General features: G+C 36.8%; 1 protein-coding gene across 1 annotated transcript in view; it reads right to left on the reverse strand.

Moving 5' to 3' along the window:
- Positions 1 to 6,906, reverse strand: part of LOC136847335 (nucleolar and coiled-body phosphoprotein 1-like) — a 45,974-nt gene extending 39,068 nt beyond the window's left edge. Inside the window, 1 exon segment of the mRNA XM_067118914.1 lies at positions 6,673 to 6,906. The gene's annotated coding sequence lies outside the window, so the exon portion shown is untranslated.
- Positions 6,907 to 7,828: the final 922 nt, after the last annotated feature.

Genomic DNA, 7,828 nt, shown 5'->3' on the forward strand with positions numbered 1-7,828 from the left:
ACGGGGTCCTTCATTGACCACTTTGACCGTTTTTCACAAACAAAAACTATGAGTTATATAATAATATTTCGATACGATTTCAAGTTTAAGCCCCGGCCATCTACATAAAAAAAAAAAAAATACTGACACTTCAAACAAACAGACAGGCATCTTTTTCACTTTATCTGAAGTATCCCCTCCAGATTTTCTTTAATTTTCTTATTGTGCCTTTCAATCCTCTGCTCCTTGTTAAGAGCTTAAGGAGCAATTGTTGAAATTTGGCTAACAAACTCATTTTTCCCTGCTGGTTGGACTGAATTCAGAGGTCCACGCCAGGTCTCTTTGTTATTTATTATTATTATTTATTTATTTTTTTTTTTTTGTCTATCACAGTCATCCTATTCGACTGGGTGATTTTATAGTGTGGGGTCCCGGGTTGCACCCTGCCTCCTTAGGAGTCCATCATTTTTTTCACTGTGTGCGCTGTTTCTAGTAGCACACTCTTCTGCATGAGTCCTGGAGCTACTTCGACATCTACTTTTTCCAGACTCCTTTTCAGGGCTCTTGGGATTGTGTCCAGTGTTCCTACAATTATGGGTACAATTTCCAGTCATATTCCATATCCTTCTTATTGGAATATGCCAGTGGAAATTGTACCCATTATTATTATTATTATTATTATTATTATTATTATTATTATTATTATTATTATTATTATTATTATTATTCACTGCCTTTGGACCCAACAAACCTACAATCGTATTTTCTTGTAATTTTAATAATAATTCCTGCAGTCGCCGTTCTCACATAAACGCATAACTGCAGTAGGAAAATGTTATGTATAAAAAAATAAAGCAAAAGAAAGAAAAAAATATATAAACTGACCTAAATATTTAATGGTTGAAAAAAAAGCTAATTTTTTTGCTTCATTACGTTATTACGCAGGTAATATTGCTTGCTTGCATGATGTCATTATATGTCGCCTTCTCGTATTATCATACATCATGACATACTGTCATCTTATAATCCCTTCTTTCGCCTCCTTTCATTATTATTATTATTATTATTATTATTATTATTTATTATTATTATTATTATTATTATTATTATTAATTTAGTTTCTCCACTAATATATATATATATATATATATATATATATATATGTATATATATATGTGTGTGTATATACATATACATACAGACACATACACACACATATATTATATATATAATATACATATACTGTATATATACATATTCATGAAGCTACAAATGTCGCTTAATATCCAGTTCACGCTACTTCGGGAATATCCCCGATGGGGAATTATCACCGAAGGGGTTGAGACCCGGCGGTTCCGATCCATTATCATTAAAAAAATTCCCTTCGGTGATAATTTCCCCATCGGGGATATTCCCGAAGTAGCGTGAACTGGATATTAATCGACATTTGTAGCTTCATGAATATGTATATAAATTACGGTGTGATAAAATTTTATATATATATATATATATATATATATATATATATATATATATATATATTTATTTATATATATATATATATATATATATATATATATATATATATATATATATATAATAAACCGCAGAGAAAAAGCAACTTCCCATCATTGCTTTTGAAAGCTGCCGAACGCATATAGATGAAATTACATTTTCTCTCTCTCTCTCTCTCTCTCTCTCTCTCTCTCTCTCTCTCAATTCCTAATCTTTTTGGAGACTAATCCGCTGTCCCTTTCATGCAATGTTATTCCGTTTTCGCATGACGCGAAGCCACGTAAAAAAAATAAAAGATAAAACTCCCGAAGGTCTTCCTTATTCGTTAAATCAGTTTCACGGCACAAACAGGCGTTTCCTTCTTGATTGGAGGATTATGGAGTTGATCTACTCCAATTGTGGCCCTCTCTCTCTCTCTCACTCTCTCCTGAAACAGATTGGTGTGCCTCTGATTCACTTTCGAGACTATGTCGTCTTTTGTTCATCCGTGAATAGAAGGACATGAACGTACGAGTGTGCATATTATAAAGTTACCCATGCTCTTTCTAAACAAACTCGCGCCTGCGGACACACACACACACACACACACTGTATAGTTTAACACAATACTCGTGATCTACCAGGGAATCGCTGGGTTCCAGTATGGCTGAGCTTGTGTAGCGTCTAGGAAATTGAATTTATATTGAAATGGCAATCAGGAGGGGGAAAAAAGAAGACGATCGTGCGTGGGAGGTTGGGGGTGAAGGAGAGCGGGAAGAGGTGGTGGTGGGTAGGGGAATGTTGAGAGGTGGAAATTGTGAGGGGTAAGTGAGGAGAAGCATGTGGGTGGTGGGAGAAGTGGAGAGGATGGGGAGGAGGAAGTGAGGGTGGGGGTCCTGGGGAAAGTGAGGGTACGTTGGGGAAGGGGAGGAGGGAGTAGGAGTGGGGGGAAGTGAGTGTGAGGATGGTGAACAGGGGATAGTGGGAAGGGGAAGTGGGGGTGGTGGGAGTGGGGAGGAGGAAGTGGTGGTGATGGGGAGAAGGGGGCAGTGGGGAAATGGGAGGTCGGGGGTTGTTGGTGATGGGGATTCCTCCGTAGAGGTAGAGGGTATTCAAAAAAAGAGGAGTTATCTATGTAATTGCATATTTTCTCTTTGATGTCTCTGGTTTGATGTGAGTGAAAACGTTCTGTGTATTCATTTTCTTATTTTTCATTTAATTATTTTTTTTATTTACGTACGAAATACGTCATTAATTCTTTTAACCGTCGCTTACTTTCATATTATTACATAATCTCAACCTTTCAAATGCAGTTAGAAAGATCCTAAAATATTCTTTGGAGATTTTAAAAAATATATATTTTTATTGAGTGAATATTGTTTACATTATGTGACGCGTCTGGAATTGCTTGCAAAAAAAAAAAAAAACTACGGTTGCCATGGCGGTCAAGGGAGATGGTAAAAGATAAGAATTCACTGAGAGAGAGAGAGAGAGAGAGAGAGAGAGAGAGAGAGAGAGAGAGAGAGAGAGAGAGAGGCCATTCACTAGAGCAAGAATACGCTTATAAAAGGAGAAAGAAATTTTCCAACAATTAAGAAGTCCTCAATTACTGTATTACAACGGTGAAAAATCCCTCGTAAAGTCGCTCTTGCATTATATGTCATAGATAATGTTACTTTCTTCTTCTTCTTCTTCTTCTTCTTCAGATAAATTTCGTGATACAAAATTCAAAATCTGTTCTTGGTTCAGCTTTCCAAGTTAATAATATCATCGGTCTAGATTTCGTTTTCATTCTTATTGTCTATAATAATTTAAAAGTCTTAAACGGAAGTGATTCACTGCAATACTGAAAGACAAACCAGCCGTTGAAATTTTAAATAAATATTCATTCGAATCACGCTCATTGAGATTCAAATATTCGTTTTCCATTGTGAATTCACAATAGCCCGTTTTCTTTTATTGCAAACTCGAGACGCATCCCAAATTCATCTTTTGTGAATCATAAAAATATGCGAAGCTAATTACGCACGCTAATCAATGTGATTATTCTTTTATCCACGGAATACTTACGATTTTTGTTAATGGCCTTTTCAGTGTGGGGAATTAAGGCGTTTAAAAACAAAGGATTTCTATTAACCGTGGCCTGTTTACGTTAGGTATAAAATGCGCGCCAAAGAAGAGGAATTATTGCAAGCTCTCACCAGACACGTAAGTTGTTGTATTGATTGACAGGTTATCATTATTAATCATTACTATAAATTTCAAATAATAGACCGAATTTGCCATGTACAAACGCTAAAACAAAATGGAAGTGCTTAAAATGAGGAACCTTGCTCATAAGGATACTGTTATTCTTTCAAATATCCCCAGTTTAAATGTAGTATACATTAAATTAATTGGTGTACGAAAGACAGGTAAATTATAATTATATATATTTTTGAAAATATGTCTGTAAAATTCTGTTTCTTACACATGAGGAAATATGTAAGGACGAAAGTTATCGGTGAAAATGTGTAAAATATATACAAACATTTAAATTAATTAATGTACGACCGACAGGTAAATTAAAATTGTAACTAATTTTGAAAACAGGTGTCTGTAAAATTCTGTTTCTTACACACGGAGAAATATGCAAGGACGAAAGCTATCGGTGAAAATGTGCAAAATATATACAGACAGATTTCATGCGAACCGTAGACTGGATAACATAAGCAATGCAAATATATCATTACGGACACAAGTTTTGTGAATGAGTAACAACACGACGGAATTTCATTCATGATTTTGTAAACGTTCTGTGAGTGTATCGACTTGGAAACTGAACAGCTGTTGGAATGAAATGTTAGAAATTAAAATATATATATCATTCTGTTTTCTTTTTTTGTGGTTTTGTATTCCGTAAGCTCAATCTTTCATGTGAGAATAAAATTATCATATTTTTATGTAAGACATTTCCTTTTTTATATTTATAATTTATTGAATATTGCGTGCAAAGCTCCACCTTCAGATTAACTCTGATTATATTAAGAATGTTGACATTCCGACTTATTAAAGTTACCATGACAACGAGGAAGACTGGATAAGCCGAGAAGTTAAACGGTTTCTCATTGAATTATAAAAAATAAGAATCCACTAAGAGAGAGAGAGAGAGAGAGAATTGCCATTACTTTTCAGTTAAAGAGCGTTTCTTGTCTAATGAATATTTCTAAGGAATATTTAAAATGAGAAAAGGCTAATCTAAAAAGATGTATCACAGTATGTATGTCAAGTTGGTAAAGTGGTCTGGTCATGTAGGAATACTGGGAGAGGAAAGGTTTGGAAAACAAGTGCATATAGGCCTATTAAGCATGGAAAATAGACTGAGACAGTGTTAGGATCGTGGATTAACAGAAGTTTTAGAGAGGAGGGACCTTTAGACAATTTATGCTTGGGATTAGAGACATTGTAAGCAGGTTCACTTAAATCCAACTGTATGGCTGTTAATCTAAGCAGTGACTTAGTACCAGGTACATAGTCAGCTGAAGTGGGTCTCAGCTAGTATATATGTGTTTGAGAGAAATTATTTTATTCTGAACAAAGGTGTCAAATATAAAAACAGCTATTTATAAAGAACAAAACTTGAAAAATGCACTGATGTGAACCAATTTATTATCCGCATTCATAAATATATCTAATTACGTATTTTCCATGACAAGAAAATGAGGTATTTATTATCAAAGGCGACAAATCACGCAAAAGAACGGCCGGAAAGTCCGACAAATCACCTCATTTGTAGTTCAGTGTACCGTGACTTATTTTTCTTTCTTCTCTTTTTTTTTTATGCGGTAGATGGCGTGGCTGATAAGACTCTCTACTCTGGGTTACGCTTGCACAGTACAGTACTTTGGAGTTCTGACTTCATTTTTCGTTGTTTATTTTGATTCAAACGGGTTTGACGTAACTTTCACACTGTAAACTACATAATTCTAACTCTTGTTACCCCTTGAGTGTACAGTTTGAGTCCTAACTTCAAACTATAAAGTTTGAAATAGACGGCATTACCGGATTAGACTGAGCCCTTATCATGCGATGCAAGAATTCCTTTATTCATGCAACTAGTGCGTGCAGTATGTTTGAAACGATTCTGGCTTACTTTCCTTTACTTTGCCCAGATGATTAATAGGTTTTAAGCATTCGGTTCCATCTTAGTCACAGTTTTATCTTGAAGAAACTTTCATGTTAGATTTATTTAGTATTTTTCCATGTAACGAGTGTCATTAGGCCTAGCGATCCGTTGCGCTAAAACCTTGGTATATTCTTACGAAAGTTTTCCTGTTTTCGCTGTGATAAGATTGGCACCTAGGTCTACTCTTTAATTGATTTAATTAAAACAGAATTTGTTGATTCTCTCATTCCAAATCTTCAGTAAACCCAAAGTACATTAATGTCTTTTAAGTAAAATACATGAATATCTGTAAGTAAAATACGTCATTGTTCACACCAAAAAGGGGTGTTTGAACCCACGAAAGATGATGCGCTTGCCGTGAGTCAACTTTTAGAAAGCAACCTCCTCCTCCTCCTCCTCCTCCTCCTCCTCCTCCTCCTCCTCCTCCTCCTCCTCTTCTTCTTCTTCTTCTTCTTCTTCTTCTTCTTCTTCTTCTTCCCCTCCGTGATCGAGTTGGTGCTAATTGCTTTCGGAGGAATGAGTAATGTATGGGTTACTGACTGTGGACCCTTCATGTTTACTTTCCGATGTTATCGACTTTCTCTCTCTCTCTCTCTCTCTCTCTCTCTCTCTCTCTCTCTCTCTCTCTCTCTCTCTCTCTCTCTCTCTCTGTTGTATTGCGCGCGCGTACGTGTATATGTGCCCGGTATATTATATAGATATGTATAACTTACAGTCACATACAGATATTAAAGAGAGAGAGAGAGAGAGAGAGAGAGAGAGAGAGAGAGAGAGAGCTGGGTATTGAATACATGGATAGGTAAGCGCATAAATGCACGCATACGTGAGCGCGTACAAGCACACACACAGACAGGTGGATTAAAAAAATAATTAGGGTAAGTATACATTCTAATTCACTAATGCGTCCATTAAAAACTTAACGTGTTGCCTTTCTGACCTGAAAAAAAATATTATGTCTTATAATCATATTTTGATGTTCATAATTCAAACATCACTTCACCTGAAAGACAAAAATTTATCTCTGATAGTCTTACCTTGGTTTGCTCAGTCGCTGCTTCTCTGTCAAGAAGGTCTTGCTAGAGACGATGTGAAAGATTGCCAATAAAAAACTTTAATATCACTTGAATCGTTACATTATCTCTTATCATCTTGACCTGAGGTCACCAACCACTCAGTTACTCTGTTCCATGTTTTTTTCTGACGTATCTCGCCATTTTGTATGCCATTTACCACTTTTCTGATCTTTTCAACCTATTTTTGTTGGTAGCACACATCAGTGAGACAGAATTAGAGCATAATGATCATAGATTTTGCACTATTTTGATTTTTGTTCATTGATTTTGCTATCGTCACCTCTTGTTTGTGCTGTTTTTAACTTTGTTGTTTTTTTGATTAGATTTTACTATTTTGAATTTTTTGTTAGATTAAGCTGGCGTTATGCTATCGTCACCTCTTGTTTGTGCTGTGACTCACTTTGTTTTTTTTGTTGTTATTGTTGTTGTTGTCGCGTTATTGTTCCGAGATTGGGTCGACCTCATGCCATCACGGCCTCTTGCTTGCACGGGGACAGTCTTTCGCAAACTCAGAACTCTCAGTAACAAAATATTACGTTTGAAGATGCTTCTGCCTGTGATTAATATTGCCGAACGATTCTCAACGATTCAAACAACGAATCAGAGTCGGTTTTCATCTTCCCAATGCTTTGCAAAGCACAGAGAAAGCACTAGCAAAGCACAGAAACCTTTCTTTTTTGCAAAACACTCCTCACTGAAGACGTCGGGTCGACGACACACACACACACTGTATAGCCTGCACCAAAACACCACGTGGAGAGTTGGAGATTCGGGAAGCTCCCATCTCCATACGGCCCCCTCACCCCCTGCCGGTCTGGTCAGGTCGATAATAGTAATAGTGACCCACCCACTACATGCCTCCCCCCCCCCCCCTCTCTTCTCTCTCTCTCTCCCCTCCTCCCTCAACTGCGTGACAGGGGCAGACACATCCCTTGGCCCAGCCCTCTTCCCCCGAAAACACTCTGTGTCCTGGATGGCTATTGCTGACTCAGCAATATCGTAACCCCTCTGATTGGCTTCCCCTTTCGTCCCCCACCCCCTCAGTTAATTACTTTAACCTGCCCCAACACCTTTTTTTTCTCAAAGTGTGACTGTTACCTTTTTTTCGTCGGTGTTT

Source organism: Macrobrachium rosenbergii, chromosome 16 (genome assembly GCF_040412425.1).
Source record: "Macrobrachium rosenbergii isolate ZJJX-2024 chromosome 16, ASM4041242v1, whole genome shotgun sequence".
Taxonomy (NCBI): domain Eukaryota; kingdom Metazoa; phylum Arthropoda; class Malacostraca; order Decapoda; family Palaemonidae; genus Macrobrachium; species Macrobrachium rosenbergii.